Below are 24857 nucleotides of genomic sequence, written 5' to 3'. Positions count from 1 at the left end.
AAGAGGAGGGTTCAGAGAAATTTTAGCATTAAAAACAAGCAAACAATGAAGGAAACACATGAAAACAAGTGGGCTTTAAACTGGGCTAGAGGATGAGTATTTTTGATTCTTACAGTTGAGATAAAGTTCCCTGGGAGTGTCCCCTCAGAAACCAGAAAGCCTTTCTATCACCCCTAACTTCTGACAACTATGTAGGCAGAAACAAAGTTTGAGATGTCAGAGTTCAAATCTCAGTAACTGGGACTCAACAATAGCACCATGATAAGGACTCAGAGTATCTGGTGGCAAATTGTAATCATACATAGAATGTGGAGGCAGCTATAAAACCCCAGGAAGCCTTGCCTCCTGATGGCCTGCCACACTCAACACAAGGCTGTTTCTCTCTGGATGTCTCTTATCAATAAAGACCACTTCTCTCACTAGCCAGTTTTAATATCTGTGTATTCTTTTGCTGTGTATTTAATATCTGTGTATTCAACCAATCACACTTGCCTCATAGTTCAGTTGGTAAAGAATCTGCCTGCAATGCAGGAGACCCTGGTTCGATTCCAGGGTTGGGAAATTCCACAAGCCATGTGATATGGCCTAAATAAATGAATATTTTTAAAAAAGAAAACACCAAACAATAATATTTTCTCAACACCTTTTATTTTCTTGAAGATAGTTTCAATGAAAACAATTTTCGTGGCTTTTCTTAAATGAGTTTTTTAAGACTTCTAGTGATTCTTACTATTTCTCTTTGTGAACTCTCCAGATTTTGCTATTTAATATTCTTCTAAGAGCCTAGTAATCAAAAGCTGGAGTTTATGTTCTGACTAATAAATTTAGCATAATAATTTTTCATTAATAATAATCTTTTTATTCCATAATTATTAATATATCCCAAAGCAAAACAATGTTGGATTTCTTTCCCTTGAAGTAGGGATACATGTAGGGGGTTTCATTTAACAAGAAATCAATTTTAACTTTCCAAACTACCACTCTCACCCAACTTTTCTATTTACAGATGATTGTTTTTGCTTTAAAAAAAAAATCTATATAAACATTATACTACTACTGTCTGTTTTCAACTGAATTCTGGATCTACAAGTTACTTTCCACTTTATCACAGCCCTTAAAATATTTTATCTCCTGTAATATAATTAATGGATACCTTATGTTGGTGCTGATTTTAAAAATCTAACATATTTATTTATTTATTCTTTCACTTAGGTCTTAATAGAGTTGCCTGGGCTGCCAAAAAATCTATTGAAAATGGCCCTTGACAGAACCCAGTAAGATCTAGGCCATAGCAATTTGACTTGAGATGGTACAAACCAGGCTGGTACAGGTGTATGATAATGTTCAATGTGCTGCTTTTCATGAGGAATCACTAATATTCTAGCATTAACATTAGAGGGTATTCAATGTGCAAAGTAGATCAAAAGATAAGAAATTCTCATGGTCCTCACTTCACAGTTTAATTTACTCATCAGAAAGGAGAGTCATAGCTATGAAAAGGAAAGTGAAGTTGCTCAGTCATGTCCAACTCTTAGAGACCCCATGGACTGTAGCCTACCAGGCTCCTCAGTCCATGGAATTTTCCAGGTAAAAGTACTGGAGTGGGTTGCCATTTCCTTCTCCAGGGGATCTTCCCAACCCAGGGGTCAATCCTGGGTCTCCCGCATTCCAAGCAGACGCTTTCCACCAGGGAAGCCCATGAAATGGAAAATGGTGTTAAAAACTTTTTAACACCACAGACTAATACCACCTAGCATCTGTGTGACAGTGGTTCATTATAAGCAACCTTGTTACTATTTTCTTTTTAGGGTGGGCAGTATTTATCTGTTTTTAAATTGATGTACAGTTGGCCACCTTGATGCTGGGAAAGACTGATGATAAAAGGAGGTGTGTGTTAGTCGCTCAGGTCATGTCTCACTCTTTGAGACCCTGTCAGGCTCCTCCATCCATGGGATTCTCCAGGCAAGAATACTGGAGTGGGTTGCCATTTCCTTCTTCAGGGGATCTTCCCAACCCAGAGATCAAACCTGTGTCTCCTGCATTACAGGTGGACGCTTTTCAGTCGTGTCCGACTCTTTGCGAGTCCATGGACTGTCGGCTACCAAGCTCCTCAGGAGACAGTCCATGGAGTTCTTCAGGCAAGAGTACTGGAGTGGGTTGTCATTTCCTTCTCCAGGGGATCTTCCCGACCCAGGGATCGAACCCAAGTTTCCCGCATTTCAGGCAGACACGTTACCATCTGAGCCACAGGGAAGCCCATCATCTGAGCCAGGAGGTGGCAAAGGATGAGATGGTCAGACAGCATCACCAACTCAAAGGACATGAATTTGAGCAAACTCCAATAGATACTGGAGGGCAGAGGAGCCCAGTATGCTGCAGTCCATGGGATCGCAGAGTCAGATACCACTTAGAGACTGAAAAACAACATTATTATAGTTTTTTTCATTATTATAGTTTTGAACAGTAATATTTATTTGATCTACTTACATATTAAACCTATTCAATGTTCTTCAAACCATGTTCTTCATTTCCATGTTTCTCTTGGGATCACTTAGTGAAAGTTAAAGTGTCCCACTCTTTGGGATCCCATGGATTGAAGCCCTCCAGGGTCCTCTGTCCATGGAATGCTCCGGGCAAGAATACTGAAGTGGAGGACCAAGTCTCCTTCTCCAGGGGATCTGCCTGGCCCAGGGATTGAACCCAAGTCTCTTGCATTGCAGGCAGATTATCTGCTGTCTGAACCACCAGGGAAACCTCTGGGATTACCTAACTTCTGCCCCAAAAACTATCTTCTGTATTTCCTCTAGTGAAGGTATGCTGCTGATCTGGAAAAGCCTTTATTTCACCTTCCCTTTGAAGGATATTTTGTCAGGGACTAAATTGTAGACTGGAAATTACAGTATTTTAGTTCTTTAATAATGAATACAATGTGAAATTTTTTTCCTTTGGACATTTCTATGATGTTTCTGTTTGCCTTTGATTTTCGGCAGTTTCACAGCCATGTACCTAGACGTGGCTCTCATTTTTATCCTTTTTGGAGTTGGTAGAATTTCTTATATATTTGGCTTCCTAGCTGATCAGTTATTTTTTTCATTGACTGTTACATTTTATAAAATTGTTTTCAATCCACATTCCATCGCCTACCATGTGGGACTTTGCCCTTTATAACATGATCTATGTTCTTTTTATTAAATTTATTTTTAATTGAAGGGTAATTGCTTTACAATATTGGTTTGATTTCTGCCATACATCAACAAGAATTAGCCATAGGTGTCTGGCTTGAGCCTCCTTGCCACCTCCCGCCCCCCGGTTGTCACAGAGCCCCAGTTTGAGTTCTGAGTCACACAGCAAATTTCCATCGCCCATCTATTTTATGTTTTTCCGGTAGTCAAGTGTGGATGTGGGAGTTGGTCTATAAAGAAAGCTGAGCGCCGAGGAATTGATGCTTTTGAATTGTGGTGTTGGAAAAGACTCTTGAGAGTCCCTTGGACTGCAAGGAGATCCAACCAGTCCATCCTAAAGGAAATCAGTCCTGAATATTCATTGGAAGGACTGACTTTGGAGCTGAAACTCCAATACTTTGGCCACCTGATGTGAAGAACTGACTCATCTGAAAAGACCCTGGTGCTGGGAAAGATTGAAGGCAGGAGGAGAAGGGGATGACAGAAAATGAGATGGTTGGATGGCATTACCGACTCAATGGACATGAGTTTGAGTAAACTCCGGAAGTTGGTGATGGACAGGGAGGCCTGATGTGCTGCAGTCCATCGGGTCGAAAAGAGCCCGACACGACTGAGTAACTGAACTGAACTGAACTCCCCATCCCTGACCCCAAGAGATTACCCAAAGTGCTGCTACTTTTCCCCCCCTGTTTAGCATCTGCCCTCTACCTAACTTCTTAGCCTTTTGTTCCTTGCCAAGAATTGGCAAATGCCTTGAGGGGCAAAGGCAGAGAATTAGTTTCCTTCCAATGAGCCTCTCTCTAGAACTGGCTCTGTGTGTCCTGACTGCATTGGTAGTTTTTCAAAGACTTCAAATAGAATTCCTTTAAATCAGATTTTATCTACTTGTTTTCAGAGTGTGTGCTGGTTTGCTACAGATACTCCATTCATAACAGAGGAAAGAGGAAATCTACAAATTCCAGGTAAATTAAAATTTCCTACTTTGATTCCTTAAGAACAACAAAAAAGAAGGGGTCACTGATACATACTTGCATTTTTCTTATATTTGGGTAAGTCTGATTTGGCTCCTGCACTGCTGGTTGGTCAGGCTTCCCTAGTGGCTCAGTGGTAAAGAATCCCCCTGCAATGCAGGCGACTCAGGTTCAATCCCTGGATTGGGAAGATCCTCTGCAGAAGGGAAATGGCAACCCACTCCAGTATTCTTGCCTGGGAAATCCCATTGACAGAGGAGTTAGCAGGCTATAGTCCCTGGGGTTGCAAAAGAGTCAGACATTATTTAGCGACTAAACAAGAAGTCTGGTTGTATACTAAAAGCACTTCCTGAAATCTTGTGCAAAAGATTTTCTACCATGAGCTGAAAAATCACTATGCCTGCATAGAAGTCCAAGAATTTGATGAAGTTTGATCCAGTTCGTTGCTGAGCTATCTGCACTTCAGTTAGATCACTATCAAACCTTGCCAGTAACCAGTTTTCCAGATACTGGTCACTAATATGCTGGAGAAGAGGCCAACCAAACCATTAGACATCCTTAATTTATTCCAGGGAATGTTGAAAGTCAGCAGTGGTATAGTTAGAAGTGGGAATAAAAGGCTTAATAATAATAACAAAAACGACAGCTTTCTCAGAGCTTTACTGTGTGACCAGCACCGTTCCTCAGTGCTTTACTATGTAATAATTTATTAAGTCCACATAACAACTCTGAAATATAGTGTAGGATTTTACCACCCTCTAGTTGCAGAGGAAAACAGTGAGGCAGTAAAAGGCCGAGCTAACCTTTTAAGGGTCCCACCACTAAGATGATGAGACCCAGCACTCAGACCCAGGCAGAGCCCTTCTCCTTGGCCATCATGCTCAGTGAGAAGGCTTCACTAAGATTTGCATCTCTTCCTTCTTGTTCCACCTCCAATATTTCAAAGAAAAAAAGAAGATTGAAAGGAAGGCCTATGAAACATTTAGTACTAATTAACAAAATAAGAAAGAGAAGAAAGTTAATAAAAACCATTTGAAAGTGAAGTTGCTCAGTTGTATCTGACTCTTTGCGACTCCATGGACTGTAGCCTACCAGGCTCCTCAGTCCATGGAATTTTCCAGGCAAGAGTACTGGAGTGGGTTGCCATTTCCTTCTTCAGGGGATCTCTCAACCCAGGAATCGAACCTGGGTCTCTGACACTACAGGCAGATGCTTTACCATCTGAGCCACCAGGGAAGTTTTAATCTACCCCAAAACAGACTCCATGGTCCCAGAGATGATGTGATCATATCTCTCAACCAGAATGTTTATGGGTCTTGATTCTCCTGGTCTGAACAAGGGAGTTCCCTAAAGAGGCTCCTAGGAAAAAGGGTTAACAGTGTCTTTTATATTCAAAGGGTAGAGGGGACAGCTGAGCACCTCTTCTTGACTTAGAGAAGAGGCAGTGCTCCTAAAGGGACGAGGAGGAAGGAGAATATCCCATAAAAAATGAGACAAATTCATGCCTTTCTAAGTTCATTAATGACATAACCCTTTCATATTTAGCCATATCCATGTACCTTTATTGGGGCTTCCCTAGTGACTCAGTGGTAAAGAATCCACCTGCCAATGGGGGAGAGACAAGAGAGATAGGTTCCACTCCTGGGTCAGGATGATCCCCTGGAGAAGGAAATCGCAAGCCACTCCAGTATTCTTGCGTTGAAAATTCTATGGACAGAGAAGCCTGGCAGGCTGCAGTCCATGGGGTCGCAGAGTCAGACACAACTGAGTGACTGAGCATGCACATGTACCTTTATCATTGAAAACTTAATGCTTTCTTTACAGTGATTCATATTTTTTTCTTACTCTACTTTTTTGTTTGTTAGGTCATTTAACACATCTTTGTCTATTTTCAAGTCCTTGTGTAATAGTCCAGCATCAAGGCCGCCTGAGAGTTGTCTTTTTTTTTTGTTCAGTCGCTGTCATGTCCAACTCTTTGAACCCCTTGGATTGCAGCATGCCAGGCTCCTCTGTCCTCCACTATCTCCCAGAGTTTGCGCAAATTCATGTCCATTAAATTGGTCATCCCTTTTTCTTTTGATTATATGTCACTTTTTGCTTCACTGTGCCTCCAGTAACTTGTTAATATATGTGCCAGATGGTGTGTTTGACAGTGTAGAGACAGAAGTAAATATTTACTCTCTGGTATGAATATGCAAGAAGCAACAGTTAGAACCCTGTATGGAACAACTAATTGGTTCAAGATTGAGAAAGGTGTACGACAAGCCTGTTTATTATCACCCTGTTTACTTAATTTATACACAGAGCACATCATGCAAAATGCTGGGCTAAATGAGTCACAATCTGGAATCAAGATCACTGGGAGAAATAACCTCAGATATGCAGATGATACCACCCTAATGGCAGAAAGTGAAAAGGAATTAAAGAGCCTCTTGATGAGGGTGAAGGAGGAGAGTGAAAAATCTGGCTTAAAACTCAGTATTAAAAAAAATGAAGATCACGGCATCTGGTCACATGGCAAATACAAGGAGAAAAGGTGGAACCAGTGACAGATTTCCTATTCTTGGGCTCTAAGATCACTGCAGATGGTGACTGAAGCCATAAAATTAGATGACTGTTTCTTGGCAGGAAAGCTATGACAAACCTAGACAGTGTATTAAAAAGCAAAGACATCTCTTTGCTGACAAAGGTCTATATAGTCAAGGCTATGGTCTTTCCAGTAGTCATGTACAGATGTGAGAGTTGGACAATAAAGAAGGCTGAGTGCCAAAGAATTGATGCTTTCAAATTGTGATGTTGGAGAAGACTCCTGAGAGTCCCTTAGAAAGCAAGTAAATCAAACCAGTCAATCTTAAAGGAAATCAACCCTGAATACTCTGGAAGGAGTGATGCTGAAGCTGAAGCTCTAATACTTTGGCTACCTGATTCGAAGAGTTGACTCATTGGAAAAGACCCTGATGCTGGGAAGGATTGAAGGCAGGAGAAGAGGGCAACAGAAGATAAGATGGTTGGATGGTGTCACTGATGGACATGAACTTGGGCAAACTCTGAGAGGTGGTGAGGGACAGGGAAGCCCAGTGTGCTGCGTCCATGGGGTTGCAAAGTGCTGGATACCACTTGGCCACTGAACAACAAGATGAACATACTCATTTTTCTATCAGGCCTCTAGTGTGGACGGCTCAGTCAATCTAACATGTCTGTCTTGAGTTGGGCTGGTTTTGTTTAATTAATTAGATTCAGTTTTCCACTGGCTTCAAATGTTTTTAAGTAGGATCAGAAATTTTTTTTTAGCTGGGTTTGGGATCTTAATACTACAGTGATTCTAGACATTTTTAAAAATGCATTTCAGCCCAGAAACCAGCTTTTCTGAACCAGGAAAAATACATTTCTCCTTTACAGCCTGGCTTTTTACTTTCTGGCTCATGGTGGAGTTCTTTTTGCTCTTCAGTTCTGTTGTCAGTTTTCTGGACTCTGTTGCTTCATCCTGCTGCTCTCCTGTTAATGTAATCTTTAGAGGATCCAAGGTATATGAATGTAAACTCACATTAAAAAGTTAATCATGAGTATTCATGAGGCTTAACATTATCAAAACAAACAACCCAGTCAAAAAATGGGCAGAAGAACTAATAGATGTTTCTCCAAAGAAGACATACAGATGACCAAAAGGCACATGAACAGATGCTCAACATTGCTAAACAGTTCAGTGCAGTTCAGTCGCTCAGTCGTGTCCAACTCTTTGTGACCCCATGAATTGCAGCACACCAGGACTCCCTGTCCATCACCAACTCCCGGAGTCCACCCAAACTCATGTCCATTGAATCGGTGATTCCATCCAGCCATCTCATCCTCTGTCATCCCCTTCTCCTCCTGCCCTCAGTCTTTCCCAGCATCAGGGTCTTTTCCAATGAATCAACTCTTCACATGAGGTGGCCAAAGTATTGGAGTTTCAGTTTCAGCATCAGTCCTTCCAATGAACACCCAGGACTGATCTCCTTTAGGATGGACTGGTTGGATCTCCTTGCAGTCCAAGGGACTCTCAAGAGTCTTCTCCAACACCACAGTTCAAAAGCATCAATTTTTCAGTGCTCAGTTTTCTTCACAGTCCAACTCTCACATCCATACATGACCACTGGAAAAACCATAGCCTTGACTAGACGGACCTTTGTTGGCAAAGTAATGTCTCTGCTTTTTAATATGCTATCTAGGTTGGTCATTACTTCCCTTCCAAGGAGTACATGTCTTTTAATTTCATGGCTGCAATCACCATCTGCAGTGATTTTGCAGCCCCCAAAAATAAAGTCAGCCACTGTTTCCCCATGTATTTGCCATGAAGTGATGGGATCGGATGCCATCACCTTAGTTTTCTGAATGTTAAGCTTTAAGGCAACTTTTTCACTCTCCTCTTTCATTTTCATCAAGAGGCTCTTTAGTTCTTCTTCACTTTCTGCCACAAGGGTGGTGTCATCTGCATATCTGAGGTGATTGATATTTCTCCCGGCAATCTTGATTCCAGCTTGTGCTTCTTCCAGCCCAGCGTTTCTCATGATATACTCTGCATATAAGTTAACTAAGCAGGGTGACAATATACAGCCTTGACGTACTCCTTTTCCTATTTGGAACCAGTTTGTTGTTCCATGTCCATTTCTAACTGTTGCTTCCTGATCTGCATACAGGTTTCTCAAGAGGCAGGTCAGGTGGTCTGGTATTCCCATCTCCTTCAGAATTTTCCACAGTTTATTTATATCTGGAGAAAAACATGGTCCAAAAGGATCCATGCACCCCAATGTTCATTGCAACACTGTTTACAATAGCTAAGACATGGAAGCAACCTAAATGTCCATTGACAGAGGAATGAATAAAGATGTGGTACATATATACAATGGAATATCACTCAGCCATTAAAAAAGAATGAAATGATATCATTTGCAGCAACATGGATGGACCTAGAGATTATCATACTGAATGAAGTAAGTCAGAAAGAGAAGGAGAACTATCATGACATCACTTATATGTAGAATCTAAAAAAGAAATGATACAAATGATCTTATTTACAAACCAGACTCACAAACTTAGGGAATGAACTTATGGTTGTCAGAGGGGAAGAATTTAGATAAGGGATAGTTAGGGAGTTTGCGATCGACATGTACACATTGCTGTATTTATGGATAACCAACAAAGTCCTACTGTATAGCAAAGGGAACTCTGCTCAGTGTTATGCGGCAGCCTGAATGGGAAGGGAGTTTGGGGAGAATGGATACATGTATATGTATGGCTGAGCCCCTCTGCTGTCCACCTGAAACTGTCACAACATTTTTAATCGGCTATACTTCAATATAAAATAGTTTTTAAAACGCTATGAACATTCTTGCTACAACTTCTTTTTGTATGAACATGTGTATTTCTCTTGGAAGAATATCTAAATGAACTGTTTCTGCAATGTTAGGGAAATTAGAGGACGCCTTGTTCAGGTTTCAAAGCAGGAGAGCAGGCCTCTGAATTTGCTTCTGACCTGCCTGGATTCTGTGCCTGTCTGCAAGCAAAGCAAATCAAGTGGTACTTCAGAGAAAAAAGGGGGTGAGTCTTGGAATTCTTGAGCCCCTGGAGGTCTGGCCACTTGCTTGGGGTTTAACGAAATCCTATGACTCACGAGGTGACACAAACAGCATTGTAAAAATGTTATAGTAAAACCATAGCTGCAATTTTCCATGTAAACTGATAACATCAGTTTGTGGCCTGGGATCATAAGTGGGAGCCCTGGAAATGGCAATTTGAAGTCTCATTTGGGGAGTGGATGCACTGCCCTTCTCCTAATTGGAACTCCAGATTGCTGTTACTCAGGACTTCCCAACACACTGTTTAAGTCTGGATGTTGGTTGGCCCAATTTGGTGATGTATGTGCTATTACTCTTCTCTGTTGTTTCTATTTCTCTTTTAATGACTGGATATTGAAATTAAGTTAAATAATCCTCTTCCAAATATTGAAATTGATTATTTGTATGTAACAAGTGTTTTTTCTTATTAAGGAATCCTTTGAATATGAAATGAAAATAAAACTTCCAGCAAAACATGGGAACAGAAGGATATTTATGTAAATTTATGTTTAAATGTATAAGTAATTGTCAAATCAAAGTGATTATAACATTTACATCCCCAGATGAGAATTCTGGTTTTGTCCACATCTTCACCAAGATTTGATATTTTCAGACTTTATAAGTTTAGCCATGCTACTGAGTAGAGAGGTATCTCAATGTAGTTTTAATATCTATGATATTGAACACTTTTTTATGTGCTTACTGGCCATTACTGTATCTTCCTCTCTTTGAAGTGTATTTAAGCTTTTGCCTGTTTTAAAAATGGGTGTTTCAGTTTTTAGTACTGAATTGTAGGAGTTCATTATATATTCTGGAGACAGTCTTTGTCAGATATCTTTTGTAACTATTTTTCTCCATTGTAACTTGCTTTTCTACTTACTCATGGTATATTTCATGAGATCACTTTTTAATGTTAAAAAAAGTTGTTTTTGCTATATTTTATAGTTATCCATAATACAGCAAAGTTGTTATCATTGTATTTTTTACCTATTTCTTTCTGTGTCATATTGAGAAAACCTTTGCTTACTATCAGGTCACAGGATATTCTCATGTATTTTCTTATAGAATGTTACAGTTTTAGTTCATATGGTTTGATCTATGGTCCAACTCAAAATAGTTTTTGTGTATATTGCGAAGTAAGGATTGCAGGCTTTTTCACTACATAGATATCCAGTTGTTTCAGCACTATTTATTGAAATGATATTCCTTTTCCCATTGAATTGCTCTAGTGTCCTTAAAAAAAATAATTTGCCCATATGAGGTGGGTTTGTTTCAGGTATCTCAGTTCAGTTACACTTATCTATACATGTATGTGGCTTATTGTTTTGCCTCTGCCATACTATCTTGTTTGCAGTAAAAAACAGTTTGATAGTAAATCTTAAAGTCTTCCAGGTTTCACTTTTTCACACAGCTCAAGATATTTTGAAATGTGTATACTGAAGCAGCCACCATGCAAATCAAGATATACTGTCACTTAACTCCTCTCATTTAATTGCAGGATACATGCCTTCACATATTATAGCTGACCTATTAGCCAACAATCCTCTATTGCAGCCTCCAAAGAAAAATCTCTAGTTACCTCCAAAGTTGACAAAGTATTTGTAACATTCAACAATGAATCTAGGTTTTTCTTGGGAAAAAAAAGTTTGTTTTCCTTATGAACAGGAATACAACGTTTGCTATGCAATTTTCTTTATTTTTGGCTGTGCTGGGTCTTTGTGGCTGTGAGGGTTTTTCTCTAGTTGTAGTGAACGGGGGCTACTCTCCAGTGGAGGTGTACGGCTTCTCACTGTGGTGGCTTCTCTTGTTGCAGAGCATGAGCAGTAGGTCGGCTGGCTTCAGTAGTTGTGGCTCATGGGCTCTAGAGCACAGGCCCGATAGTTGTGGTGCACAAGCTTAGTTGCTCCCCAGCATGTGGGATCTTCCCAAATCAGGGATTGAACCAGTGTCTTCTGCATTGGCAGGTGGATTCTTTACCACTGAGCCACCAGGGAAGCCCCTGAAAGTTTCTATTCTTTGTAGGGAGAGTCCCTTGGAGGGTTTCTACCGTAACTTACTAGGCTGATTGTTGAGTTTGGGGTTGCAAATTGAAGGCTGAAGTAGGATTTACTTTCATGGTATAGAAAAGATGATGGGAAGGTGCTGAGGAAAGTCTTAGGGAAGAGTAAGCTGGAACTAGAAAGCTGGTATCAGGTTCTTGCTTTGGTTGACAGATTTCATCGAATGAGGAGTTAGATCCTACCTATCCAAAAGGGGAAAAATATTGATGGAAAAAATAATATTAAAAGTCATTTTATTAGGCCTTGTCATTTACATATCATCTTTCCTTTTCGTTTTTGTAAAATTGGCATAAAGAGGGGCCTCAAGTGTTTGTTACATAACTTCTGGAATGTGTATCTCCATTTAAAACTACTAAAATTAAAATACTCCTTGTGGACGTCCTAGATTTTTCTTAGGTTCCACTAAGAGTGCATTTCAAGTAGGCCCAACCTAACGGACAAACCTACCTGGCTGAAGTGTTGTTTCTGGGTGTGTGTCATTAACAGTTGTTGCTTTCCCTAGTGTATTGTTTTTCGTAGATTCCGCGCACCTGAAATCTGTCAAACCCGCCATAAACCGTTTCCTTTGCTAAGAGATTATAAAGTACTCTTGCCCCAAGTAAGTGAACTTTAAAAGTAGACGTTTCTGTTGCATCCTTGGAATTCATCCAAAGCCAAGGGGGAGAAGTTCAAGTGCTACGAGAGAAGTTCAAGTGCTGCCCATCCGGGGAGAAAGAAGGGCGCTGCTTACTCACTGGTAGCGGGGCCCAGGCTGTCTGCTTTGGCTCCAGCTGCTGACGAGGACTCCACCCGCCTTCACCAGCTCCGGGAGAACCTGGTCCCTGCAGACGCCGACTTCATCTTCAGGGTGCTTTTAGATGAGGAAATCACCGAGGATTTCTTTTCCCTTAACGTATTTCCACCCCTCCGTCCTTCTCAAGATCGTTTTTGGATCCTGACTGGACAGGACGTTAAACGAGAGGCCACCCTTCTCCTACCGGTCTCTTCCTGCCCGGACGTTACTGCCCGTGGGGTCAGAACGAGGCGGGCAGCGGACGCTAGAGAACCACAAAGTCGCCGCGTGCGCATGCGCGCACCTGCGCCTCGAAAGCTCCAGGCAATTTGACTCCACGGTGCCGGAAGCTTCTCGGCCAGCGCCGCCCGAGGTGTGGGGCTCCAGATCCTGAAAGAGTGCCTGCGCTGAGGCAGCGGGGCCGTCGAGGAAGGGCCTGGAAGAGGCAGATTTTGACCCGCGGAGCCAGAAAAGCTTCAGTTAAGTTCAGTTCAGTCGTATCCGACTCTTTGCGACCCCATGAACCGTAGCACGCCAGGCCTCCCTGTCCATCGCCAACTCCCGAAGCTTGCTCAAACTCATGTCCATTGAGTCGGTGATGCCATCCAACCATCTCATCCTCTGTCGTCCCCTTCTCCTCCTGCCTTCAATCTTTCCCAGCATCAGGGTCTTTTCAAATGGGTCAGCTCTTCTTATCAGTGGCCAAAGTACTGGAGCTTCAGCTTCTGCATCAGTCCTTCCAATGAATATTCAGGACTGATCTCCTTTAGGATGGACTGGTTGGATCTCCTTGTAGTCCAAGGGACTCTCAAAAGTCTTCTCTTACACCACAGTTCAAAAGCATCAATTCTTTGGCACTCAGCCTTCTTTATGGTCCAACTCTCACATCCATACATGACTACTGAAAAAAACCATAGCTTTGACTAGACGGACCTTTGTTGGCAAAGTAATCTCTGCTTTTTAATATGCTGTCTAGGTTTGTCATAGCGTTTCTTTCAAGGAGCAAGCGTCTTTTAATTTCATGGTTGCAGTCACCATCTGTAGTGATTTTGGAGCCCCCCAAAATAAAATCTGTCACTGTTCCACTGTTTCCCCATCTATTTGCCATGAAGTGATGGGACCAGATGCCATAATCTTAGTTTTCTGAATGTTGAGTTTTAAGCCAACTTTTTCACTCTCCTCTTTCACTTTCATCAAGAGGCTCTTCAGGTCTTCTTCGCTTTCTGCTATAAGGTTAGTGTCACCTGCATAGCTGAGGTTATTGATATTTCTCCCAGCAAGCTTGATTCCAGTTTGTGCTTCATTGTACTTCCAGCTCAGCATTTCGCATGATGTACTCTGCATATAAGTTAAATAAGCACGGTGACAATATACAGCCTTGACTATTCCTTTCCTGATCTGGAACCAGTCTCTTGTTGCATGTCCCATTCAAACTGTTGCTTCTTGATCTGCATCCAGGTTTCTCAGGAGGCAGGTCAGGTGGTCTGATACTCCCATCTCTTGAAGAATTTTCCACAGTTTGTTGTGATCCACATAGTCAAAGGCTTTGGCATAGTCAATAAAGCAGATGTTTTTCTGGAACTCTCCTGCTTTTTAGATGATCCAATGGATGTTGGCAATTTGACCTTTGGTTCCTCTGCCTTTTCTAAATCCAGCTTGAAGGTCTGGAAGTTCACGGTTCACATACTGTTGAAGCCTGGCTTGGAGAATTTTGAGCATTACTTTACTAGTGTGTGAGATGAGTGCAACTGTGCGGTAGTTTGAACTTTCTTGGGCATTGCCTTTCTTTGGGATTGGAATGAAAACTGACCTTTTCCAGTCCTGTGACCACTGCTGAGTTTTCCAAATTTGCTGGCATATTGAGTGCAGCACTTTCACAGCATCATCTCTAAGGATCTGAAATAGCTCAACTGCAATTCCATCACCTCCACTAGCTTTGTTTGTAGTGATGCTTCCTAAGGACCACTTGACTTCTCATTCCAGGATGTCTGGCTCTAGGTGAGTGATCACACCAATGTGATTACCTGGGTTGTGAAGATCTTTTTTGTATAGTTCTTCTGTGTATTCTTGCCACCTCTTCTTAATATCTTCTGCTTCTGTTAGGTCCATACTGTTTCTGTCCTTTATTGTGCTTATCTTTGCATGAAATATTTCCTTGGTAGCTCTGATTTTCTTGAAGAGATCTCTAGTCTTTCCCTTTCTATTGTTTTTCTCTATTTCCTTGCACTGATCACTGAGGAAGGCTTTCTCATCTCTCCTTGCTATTCTTTGGAACTCTGCATTCAAATAGGTATATCTTTCCTTTTCTCCTTTGCCTTCTGATTCTTTTCTTTTCATAGCTGTTTGTAAGGCCTCCTCAGACAACCATTTTGCCTTTTTGCATTTCTTTTTCTTGGGGATGGTCTTGATCACTGCCTCCTGTACAATGTCATGAACCTCCATCCGTAGTTCTTCAGGCCCTCTGTCTATTGGATCTAATCCATTGAATCTATTTCCCACTTCCACTGTATAGTCATAAGGGATTTGATTTAGGTCATACTGGCATGGTCTAGTGGTTTTCCCTAGTTTCTTCAATTTAAGTCTGAATTTGGCAATAAAGAGTTCATGATCTGAGCCACAGTCATCTCCTGGTCTTGTTTTTGTTGACTGTAGAGCTTCTCCATCTTTGGCTGAAAAGAATGTAGTCAATCTGATTTTGGTATTGACCATCTGGTGATGTCCATGTGTAAAGTCTTCTCTTGTGTTGTTGGAAGAGGGTGTTTGCTATGACCAGTGCATTCTCTTGGCAAGACTCTGTTAGCCTTTGCCCTGCTTCATTCTGTACTCCATGGCTCAATTTGCCCATTACTCCAGGTATTTCTTGACTTCCTACTTTTGCATTCCAGTCCCCTATAATGAAAAGGACATCTTTTTTGGGTGTTAGTTCTGGAAGGTCTTGTAGGTCTTCACAGAATCATTCAACTTCAGCTTCTTCACCATTATTGGTCGTAGCATAGACTTGGATTACTGTGATATTGAATGGTTTGCCTTGGAAACTAACAGAGAGCATTCTGTTGTTTTTGAGATTGCATCCAAGAACTGCATTTTGGACTCTTTTGTTGACTATGATGGCTACTCCATTTCTTCTAAGGAATTCCTGCCCACAGTAGTAGATATAATGGTCATCTGAGTTAAATTCACCCATTCCAGTCCATTTTAGTTTGCTGATTCCTAAAATGTCAATGTTCACTCTTGTCATCTCCTGTTTGACCACTTCCAATTTTCCTTGAATCACGGACCTAACATTCCAGGTTCCTATGCAATATTGCTCTTTACAGCATCGGACTTTACTTCCATCACCAGTCACATCCATAACTGGGTGTTGTTTTTGCTTTGGTTCCATCTCTTCATTCTTTCTGGAGTTAGATCCACTGATTTCCAGTATCATATTGGACATCTACCGACCTGGGGAGTTCATCTTTCAGTGTCCTATCTTTTTGCCTTTTCATACTGTTCATGGGGTTCTCAAGGCAAGAATATTGAAGTAGTTTGCCATTCCCTTCTCCAGTGGACCATGTTTTGTCAGAACTCTCAACCATGACCTGTCCATCTTGGGTGGCCCTACGTGGCATGGCTCATAGTTTCATTGAGTTAGACAAGGCTGTGGTCCATGTGATCAGATTGGTTAGTTTTCTGTGATTGTGGTTTTCAGTCTATCTGCCCTCTGTTGGAGAAGGATAAGAGGCTTATGGAAGCCTCTTGATGGGAGAGACTGACTGAGGGGGAAACTGGGTCTTATTCTGATGGCCAGGGCTATGCTCAGTAAATCTTTAATCCAATTTTCTGTTGAAGGGTGGGGCTGTGTTCCCTCGCAGTTATTTGACCTGAGGCCAAACTGTGGTGGAGGTAATGAAGATAATAGCACCTCCTTCAAAAGGTCCCATGGATGCACTACTACATTCAGTGCCCCCAGCCCTGCAGCAGGCCACCACTATCCCACGCCTCCGCCAGAGACTCCTGGACACTCACGTGCAAGTTTGGGTCAGTCTCTTGTGGGGTCACTGCTCCTTTCTCTGGGGTCCTGGTGCACACAAGGTTCTTTTTGTGCCCTCCCAGAGTCTGCTTCCCCAGTCCTGTGTAAGTTCTGGAGGCTCTGTGGTGGGTTAATGGCGGCCTCCTCCAAGAGGGCTTATGCCATACCCAGGTCTGCTGCACCCAGAGCCCCTGTCCCTGCGGCAGCCCACTGCTGACCCGCACCTCCGCAGGAGACACACACAGTTCTGTCTCATTCTCTATGGGGTCTCTGGGTCCTGGTGCGCACAAGGTATGTTTGAGCCCTCTGAGAGTCTCTGGCGGGTATGGGGTTTGATTCTAAAGGTGATTTCGCCCTGCCTACCATCTTGCTGGGGCTTCTCCTTTGCCCTTTGGATGACAAGAGGGAAGGAACCAATTTCATGTTGCAGCTAAGCAGTTTTATAGCTTACACAGTCCCGTCTGTGTCAGTCTTCTATCTTGTAGGTTAGGTAGGATATAATTCTAATCCAGGAAAGAAATCAGAATCAGAATTAAAATTAGAAGAAAGAGGGGGAAAAGACAGAATCAAGATAGAAATAGTGAAGAGATGAATTTTGGAGTTGGTCGTCTGAGGCTTTTAAAAAAATTTTTTCCTGAAAGAGTAATGGTCAGTGTTATGATCATTATAATAATAGTATCTCTCTGCTTTTTGAGGTTGTTGTTCAGTCGTTCAGTCATGTCTGATTCTTTGCAACCCCATGGAGTGTAGCAGGCCAGGCTTCTCCGTCCTTCATTATCTCCCTGAGTTTCCTCAAACTCATGTCCAATGAGTCAGTGATGCCATCCAACCATCTCATCTTCTGTTGCCCCACCTTTCCTCTTGCCCTCAATCTTTCCCAGCATCAGGATCTTTTCCAATGAGTCAGCTCTTCGGATCAGGTGGCCAAAGTATTGGAGCTTCAGCTTTAGCATCAGTCCTTCCAAAGAATATTCAGGGTTGATTTCCTTTAGGATTGACTGGTTTGATCTCCTTGCAGTCCAGAGAACTCTCAAGAGTTTTTTCTGAAATTAATAGGCTTTGATTTATTAGCTGTATGAGTAGTAGATGATTTTATTTTTGTTTCTTTACTTTTTAAAACTATTTATTTATTTTTGGTCATACCAACTGGCATGTTGGGTCTTAGTTCCCCGATCAGAAGTCTAACCCACACCCCATGCACTGGAAGCATGGAGTTTTAACCTCTGGACCACCAGGGAAATCCCAAGAGTAGACTATTTAAAAGAAATATTGATCATTAAAATATTAGCATTGTGATCTTTTAGTGAAGTTCAAATAGTGTAGAGGTTGCTTTCTTCAGTTGTCCCTGGGGAAATTAAACTGACGAAAGTAACCTGGGGAGCTCCTCACATGTCAGGATTTAGGACTTTTTGAAAGGCAGGAGCTGTGACCTGTAATCATGCTTCTTCTGCTGAGAAGTCAAGCTAGTTTCAGGCTGAGTCATAAACAAGGAAAACAATCATTACCTTGACCTTGAAGAGCTTTGGGTGCCCTCTGCCCAACACCCAAGACACACATATGCTCTGGTCGACATGTTTTCAATTACCACCTACATCAACTAGATCTACATTTGTTCTCACATCTCTTTCTAAACTACAAACCTATACTTCCAACTCACAACTCCTAATTCACAAGTCGATGCCTCCTATGTGTCTCAGAGTCACATATGTTAAAACTCAACACACCAGCGAGTTCCCTGTCAGCATCACACACCACCCTCTGCCTCAACACTATGGTCAGACTGAGGTACAGCATGTTACATATGTCCTATGTTTCAACTGATCACTAAAACAATGCCCAGACCTCTTCCCATCCCTGCCCAGTACATTTACCCTCACCGCCATCCAGCCTGTTGCCCATACTAGATCTTGCTATCCTTTTTGGATAAACTCTCTCAGCCCCCCAGCACAGAAGTTTATTTCTAGTATAATTAACAGTGCTTAAATTTATTGGATTCTCTACAGACTCACTTCTGCTTCATTACTATACCCTTTCTCTATCACCTCTTACCTCCATTAGTGTAAGCAGATCAAAAAATGCCCTCCCTACAGCTAGTCTATTCAATCCCTTTGCCACACTGCGTTGATTGACCATTCCATGGCATAAATCTGGACATTCCACATCAACCAAGACAGTAGCAAGCAACAGTAGTCCCTCCTCCCTTGATCATTAGGGCCCTGGAGACTGTGGGGGGTGCTGGGAAAAGAACTGCAATAGATCAGTCTCTGGAGATAGTGGGTTCTGGGCTTATGTTGACTTTGAAATAGTTACCTATTGGAGAAGCACACATCTCTGACAGGGCTTGGAAATTAGGAAGCAAGGATAAAAATGAGTCACTGTGCTGGTACACCTGACCTTCTGGTTTTTCTATTTCACTGAGTCAGTTTCCTTGCAGCAGGAGTAAAGACCACCAAAAGGCCCCTGTAAGAAGTTCTCTGGAGGAAACATTCTGGAACTTGGTCTTACATGAATTCTCAGTGGTCAAGATTCAGAGGTTGTCCTAGGAGCACAGAGGTCTTCCTACAGGGGTAATTTTAGGTTCCCCAGGAGAGAATTTTTATCCTTTGGGGGAGCTGGGTCCCACATACAGTTCTTTTCCATCCCAGACCAAGCTCCAGAAACAGTAGGCTGCTTAATACGTTGGAATCTGTGTGATGACTGATTCCAGGGGTGAACAGATGGCTCCATTTCTTTGAAAAATCCTGGTAGGTGAAGTCCCAGGGCCTGCTGGGGTTGTGGGAGAATGAGTCTCATGAAGTACTGGATGTGTTACGACCTATAGAAGAACACCTTAAACTAAGAAGACTAGTGCTTCTGTAGGAAGAATCTTGTCTCCCACATCAGTGACCCAGGTTTGATTGCAGGCCAAAACAATTTTTCTTTTTTTTCCCACCACAGTGGCTTCATTTACTACCTCTATTAAGTCTTTATTGCAAAGGCAATTCTCATCTATGCAAAGATCCAACAGGCATGGGCAACACAGTTGGCTGAGGAAAGGGAGGGAAAGAATGCAGTGTTTTGGGAAAGAAATGACTGAACACTGTGCCCTGGGACTGGGATAGGGGTATCATCATGGAAAGATTATAGTGTCTGGTGTGAGTTACACAACTGCTCCTATGGGGTGCATCTTCCAAGGCAGGAAATTAGTTCTTGTGTGTTGCTGGGACATGTAACATTTAGAGCTAAAATCCTTGCCAAACTCCTGTGTATCACCTCTGACACCATGACATCACCTACTACCAAATGAGTGGCCTAGAATATGAAGAATACTTTTACTGTGTATTCTCTTTGGAAGCTAGCTTTGGAAGAAGATCAGAAGATTTCTATCCCTTGTCATGCCTATAATATTCTGATTTTCTCTTGTCATGATGCATGTAAATGTACGCCTAAGAGATTTCAGGAATATAGAGGAGGTCTCATCCTATCCTTTAGGTTGCCATTGCATAAACTTTTCTTGAACATCATATATATTACATTGGGCCAGAAAGATGAGGAGTCTGGTCAATAAAGACATTTCTGTCAACAGATCACTGCACAGGTCATGGCTCAGTTGGTAAAGAATCTGTCTGCAATGCGGGAGACCTGTGTTTAGTTCCTGGGTTGGGAAGATCCCCTGGAGAAGGGAACAGGTACCCACTACAGTATTCTGGCCTGGAAAATTCTGTGGACAGAGGAGCCTGGTGGGCTACAGTCCATGGAGTCGCAAAGAGTCGGACATGACTGAGGGACTTTCATACAGGTCACCACAACATCTCAAATGGTTACAATTGTACATTAATTTTTGGAACCTACTATCTGAGACGTCAGTTGTTCATTTTGAATGCTAATTATTTACCTTTTCTAACAGTCTGTCAGACAATTACAGATAACAGAGGAGTATTCAGGACTTCTGGCTAATTAGGTGGGTAGAACAAATACAGAACAAAGCTGTTTAGAATGAGAGAGAAACTGAAGTGTGGGAGAAGCTCTAGAAAGTGCTAAAGTCAGTTCAAACCCAATCAGCTTTCATTGCCAACCACTCAATTAATGGCAAAACTCCCTGATTTACCACATGGCCACTCCTCACAGATGAGTCTACATCAAGTGATAATGTGGACAGTTCCTCTGCCAAAACAGAGAACATGTCCACCTTATCTCTAATCTGTCTAAATCTGCCAGTTCAGAAGGCTGAACGTGCAAGAGAAAGACCTCTGCTTCGTTAATACATGTACAGGAAACACAGGATGGGAAAATGGGCATCATCAGTCTTGGTGTTCTGAAAAGACACAATTAAGAAGGAAGAAGCGCTTAAAAAAAAAAGAAGGAAGAAGGGATAATGTTTGAAGTTCAGTGGAGTGGTGGAAGACTGTGATGTGTTGCTGTGTCCTGAGCTCAGTCGTGTCTGACTCTTTGCAACCCTTTGGACTGTAGCCCTCCAGGCTCCTCTGTATATGGAATTTTCCAGACAAGAATACTGGAGTGGGTTGCCATTCCTTCTCTAGGGGATCTTCCCAACCCAGGGATCGAACTCGCATCTCCTGCATTGCAGGTGTATTCTTTAAGACTGTTCTGGTCCAAATACCTTCTGCTATTGGTCCAGTGAGAAGTAAGACAGTTGGCATCAGAGAAGCCACATAAATGACCATTTGATTCACTATGGTAGGCAGAGACAAAAGAGCAGCTGAAAGCTGGGCAAGAGCAGGCAATAAGTTTGACACCACCATCCATCCATTCATCTGCATGCCAGAGACAGTGTCATCCTGGATTTTTTTTTTTCCCCCTACAGTCTCCCCTGACTCTGTGGCCAGGCTTAGATCACAAAATGGCTTAGGCCAAAAATGGCTTCTTTTATGTCAAGAAAGCTATGTCTGGTTTTCTTTCTCCAGGGACCTCCCTATCCTATGTGCTTACTCTGAAGTTTTTGCAACAGATATTGGTTCCTGGGACATGAAGTTTAAAAGCCAGCATGGCTCCACTGTATCTTGTTGCTTTACACCTCACTCCAGCTGTCCTGGAGTAGAAAGTGAGGGGCAGAGAACCAAGATAATGTATCTTGGGTGACAGTGCTGACTGCTGCAAGGACTATTCCCACAGAAGAATGATGCCTGAGGTTGGCTTGCAAGGAAGCGGTAGTTCTTATCTTTTATCTTTCTGAGTAGACTGATGCCATGTGTGGCCTATGAAAGTCTTAGGATTCTGAATGTTTAGTTGCAGCTAAGAACTAGCTAAGAAGGACTGATTCCAAGCTGAAGCTCCAATACTCTGGCCACCTGATGCAAAGAGCGAGTCATTAGAAAAATCCCTGATACTGGGAAAGATTGAAGGCAGGAGGAGAAGGGGACAACAGAGGACAAAGATGGTTAGATGGCATCACCAACTCAATGGACATGAGTTTGAGCAAGCTCCATGAGATGGTGAAGGACAGGGAAGCCCGGCGTGCTGCAGTCCATGGGGTCTCAAAGATTTGGACATGACTGAGCCACTGAACAACAGCTTTCCTGGTGGCTCAGCAGTAAAGAATCTGCCTATCATGTAGGAGACACAGGTTCATTCTCTGGGTCTGGAAGATCCCCTGGAGAAAGAAATGGCAACCTGCTCCAGTATTTTTGCCTGGGAAAGTCCATGGACGGAGCAGCCTAGGGAGCTACAGTCCATAGGGTCACAAGAGTCGGACATGACTTAGCAACTAAACCACTACCACTACCAAGAAAACTCCCTAAATGAGCAAAATTCTTCCAAATTTTCAATGAAGACAAATTTTTATTGAGGTATAATAGACATACAACATTATATTAGTTTCAGGTGTCCAATATAATGACTCAATATTTGCATATGTTGCATTATGATCACTGCAATGTCTAGTTAACATTAATCACATAATTTTTTTCTTGTGATGAGAGCTTTTAAGATTTACTCTCTTAGGGACTTTCAAATATGCAATACAATACAATTAACTATAGTTGCCATGAAAGTGAAAGTTGCTCAGTCGTGTCCAACTCTTTGCGAGCCAGGCCAGAATTCTCCAAGCCAGAATACTGGAGTGGGTAGCCTTTCCCTTCTCCAGGGGATCTTCCAGAACCCACATCTCCTGCATTGCAGGTGGATTCTTTACCAGCTGAGCCACAAGGGCAGCCCAAGAATACTGGAGTGGGTAGCCTATCCCTTCTCCAGTGGATCTTCCCAACCCAGGAATTGAATTGGGGTCTTCTGCATTGCAGGTGGGTTCTTTACCAACTGAGATAATGAGGGAAGCCTCATAGTTGCCATACTGTACATTATATCCCTATGACATGTTTTCTAATTGGAAGTCTATGCCTTTTGACCTCCTTCACCCATTCTTTTCACCCCTCACTACCCACCTCTGGTGACGACCAATCTGTTCTCTGTAACTATAAGCCCCCCTTTTCTTCTTTTAAGATTTTATGTAAAAACCCAAACAAACTTTTTGGCCAACCCAATACATAGAAATGAGATCACATGGTATTTGTCTTTCTCTATCAGACTTATTTCACTTACCGTAATGTCCACAAGGTCCATCCATGTTGTTGCAAATGGCAAGATTTCATATCTTTTTATGGCTGAATAATATTCCTCTGTGTATGTGTGTATGCTGAATTTTCTTTATCCATTAATTTGTTGATGGACAGTTATAGTTTCCACATCCTAGCTACTATAAATAATGCTGCAGTGAACATGGGAATGAATGTAGTTTTTTGAGTTAGTCTTTCAGATTTTTCACTTGTTTCATGAACAACATAGACATCATTGCTTTACAGTCTCTATGATAACTCCAATATCACTAATATTTCAAGGGTTAGTTTCTAAAAGGCTATCTTAGGACCCAAGAAACCTAATCTCTGGCATTTCTACCTATCATAAAGCCTGTTTAGTAAGTCATGCATTATTTAACATTGCATCTGGAAATGGTTATTACCATAATTTCCTATTTGGATGGTTATCTCATTTCCTGCTTCAAAATATCTAGAAAGTATGGCTTAGGACCACATTCTCAATTTTTAGGTGAAAAGTAGTCTTTGAAGACATCAAACACAATAAAATACTCCCTTAAATGACAGTGAAGTATATGGATTGGGAACCAGGAAAGGAAGAGTGTTCTCTTAGGTGGTAGCAAAATTGATAGAGGAGTTGAAATTATGCCACCTACCCCTTATGTCCTACATAGGAGGGAAGTTCTTGCCTCATCTAACCAGTAGATGGAGCTACCAAAATGAAAAATAAATTTTGGTCTGGTTCAATTCTTTTCCGACCCAGGTGCTCCTGAAAATTTGAAAACATTTCACTCTTTTTTCTTTTTCAATGTGAATAGTTTCTTTTGATTTGTCATTAAGTTCACTTTTAAGTCAAAATCTTTCAATATTGGCAGTTTCATATGGCTCAACATAATAGATTAACCTAATGGAAAAAGTTCAAATTTGCTTATACACTGCTTTATACACATGTATACATATATTTCAAACTTTTCCAATTTACATCCACTGACACAGTGTAAAAGTATCCTTTTTCTTTGATTCTTTCCAACTTGATATCATCAATAATTTTTACAAACGTGAAGAGGAGGTTGTGGGAACTCTTATTTCATAGCTGGTCAGTCAGAAGCACAGGTGAAGTCGGGGGGCAGTCTTGTGGGACTGAGCCCTGACCATGTGGGGTCTACACTTTGAATAGTTAGTATCAGAATTGCTCACTGCAGCGGTGGGGGCGGGGGGTGAGCGGAATTCATATGTCTGGTTTCATAAGTGTCATGAGTAGAGGAAACAATTTTTTTCTTTTAGTATGTATGAAGGAAAAAGCAGCCTTAAACTCACTTACCTTAGGGAAGAAGGAGAGTGCCACAAATCTGATGCTGGAAATGGCCTTTCCCCTTGTGAGTTTTCTGAACTGAACAAACTGCTATCTGTTTGAGCTAGGATAACATATTCCTAACCAAAACAGGGAGAATGATGTAATCCCAGGAAGTCCTTGAACTCCTAGACCTCTAATCTTATCTATTTCATTTGGTTTCATAGTTCATATTTCTTGAAACTGTAGAGACAGAACTGAAGGCTGGGCCGTGTTTGGGGCAGTGATGTCTCTCTGGTTGAACTAAGGCTTGGATCTAGAAGTGAGATCTAGTGGATTGAGTATAAAGGGGAAGAATATGGTTGTAACTAAGAACCACCTCAATCCTCCCTGAGTTAGCACTTGTCATCCTCTTACTTAAAACTGCTCCTAAGAATTTTTTTACAGATGT

At 41.8% G+C, this 24857-nt stretch overlaps 1 protein-coding gene across 4 annotated transcripts in view; it reads right to left on the bottom strand.

Moving 5' to 3' along the window:
* The window catches only part of LOC136146355 (myomegalin-like), a 63580-nt gene that overhangs the window by 15163 nt on the left and 23560 nt on the right, over window positions 1-24857 (bottom strand). Inside the window, exon 1 of one of the 4 annotated variants that reach the window (XM_065905227.1) lies at window positions 12539-12822. The exons of the other annotated variants lie outside the window; for them this stretch is intronic. The gene's annotated coding sequence lies outside the window, so the exon portion shown is untranslated. Of the gene's footprint in view, window positions 1-12538; window positions 12823-24857 lie in introns of those variants that run through there. 4 annotated transcript variants of the gene reach the window in all.

This window comes from Muntiacus reevesi, chromosome 1 (genome assembly GCF_963930625.1).
Source record: "Muntiacus reevesi chromosome 1, mMunRee1.1, whole genome shotgun sequence".
Lineage (NCBI taxonomy): Eukaryota > Metazoa > Chordata > Mammalia > Artiodactyla > Cervidae > Muntiacus > Muntiacus reevesi.
The sequence above is the reverse complement of the archived record's forward strand: the minus strand, read 5'-3'. Positions and strand labels throughout refer to the sequence as shown.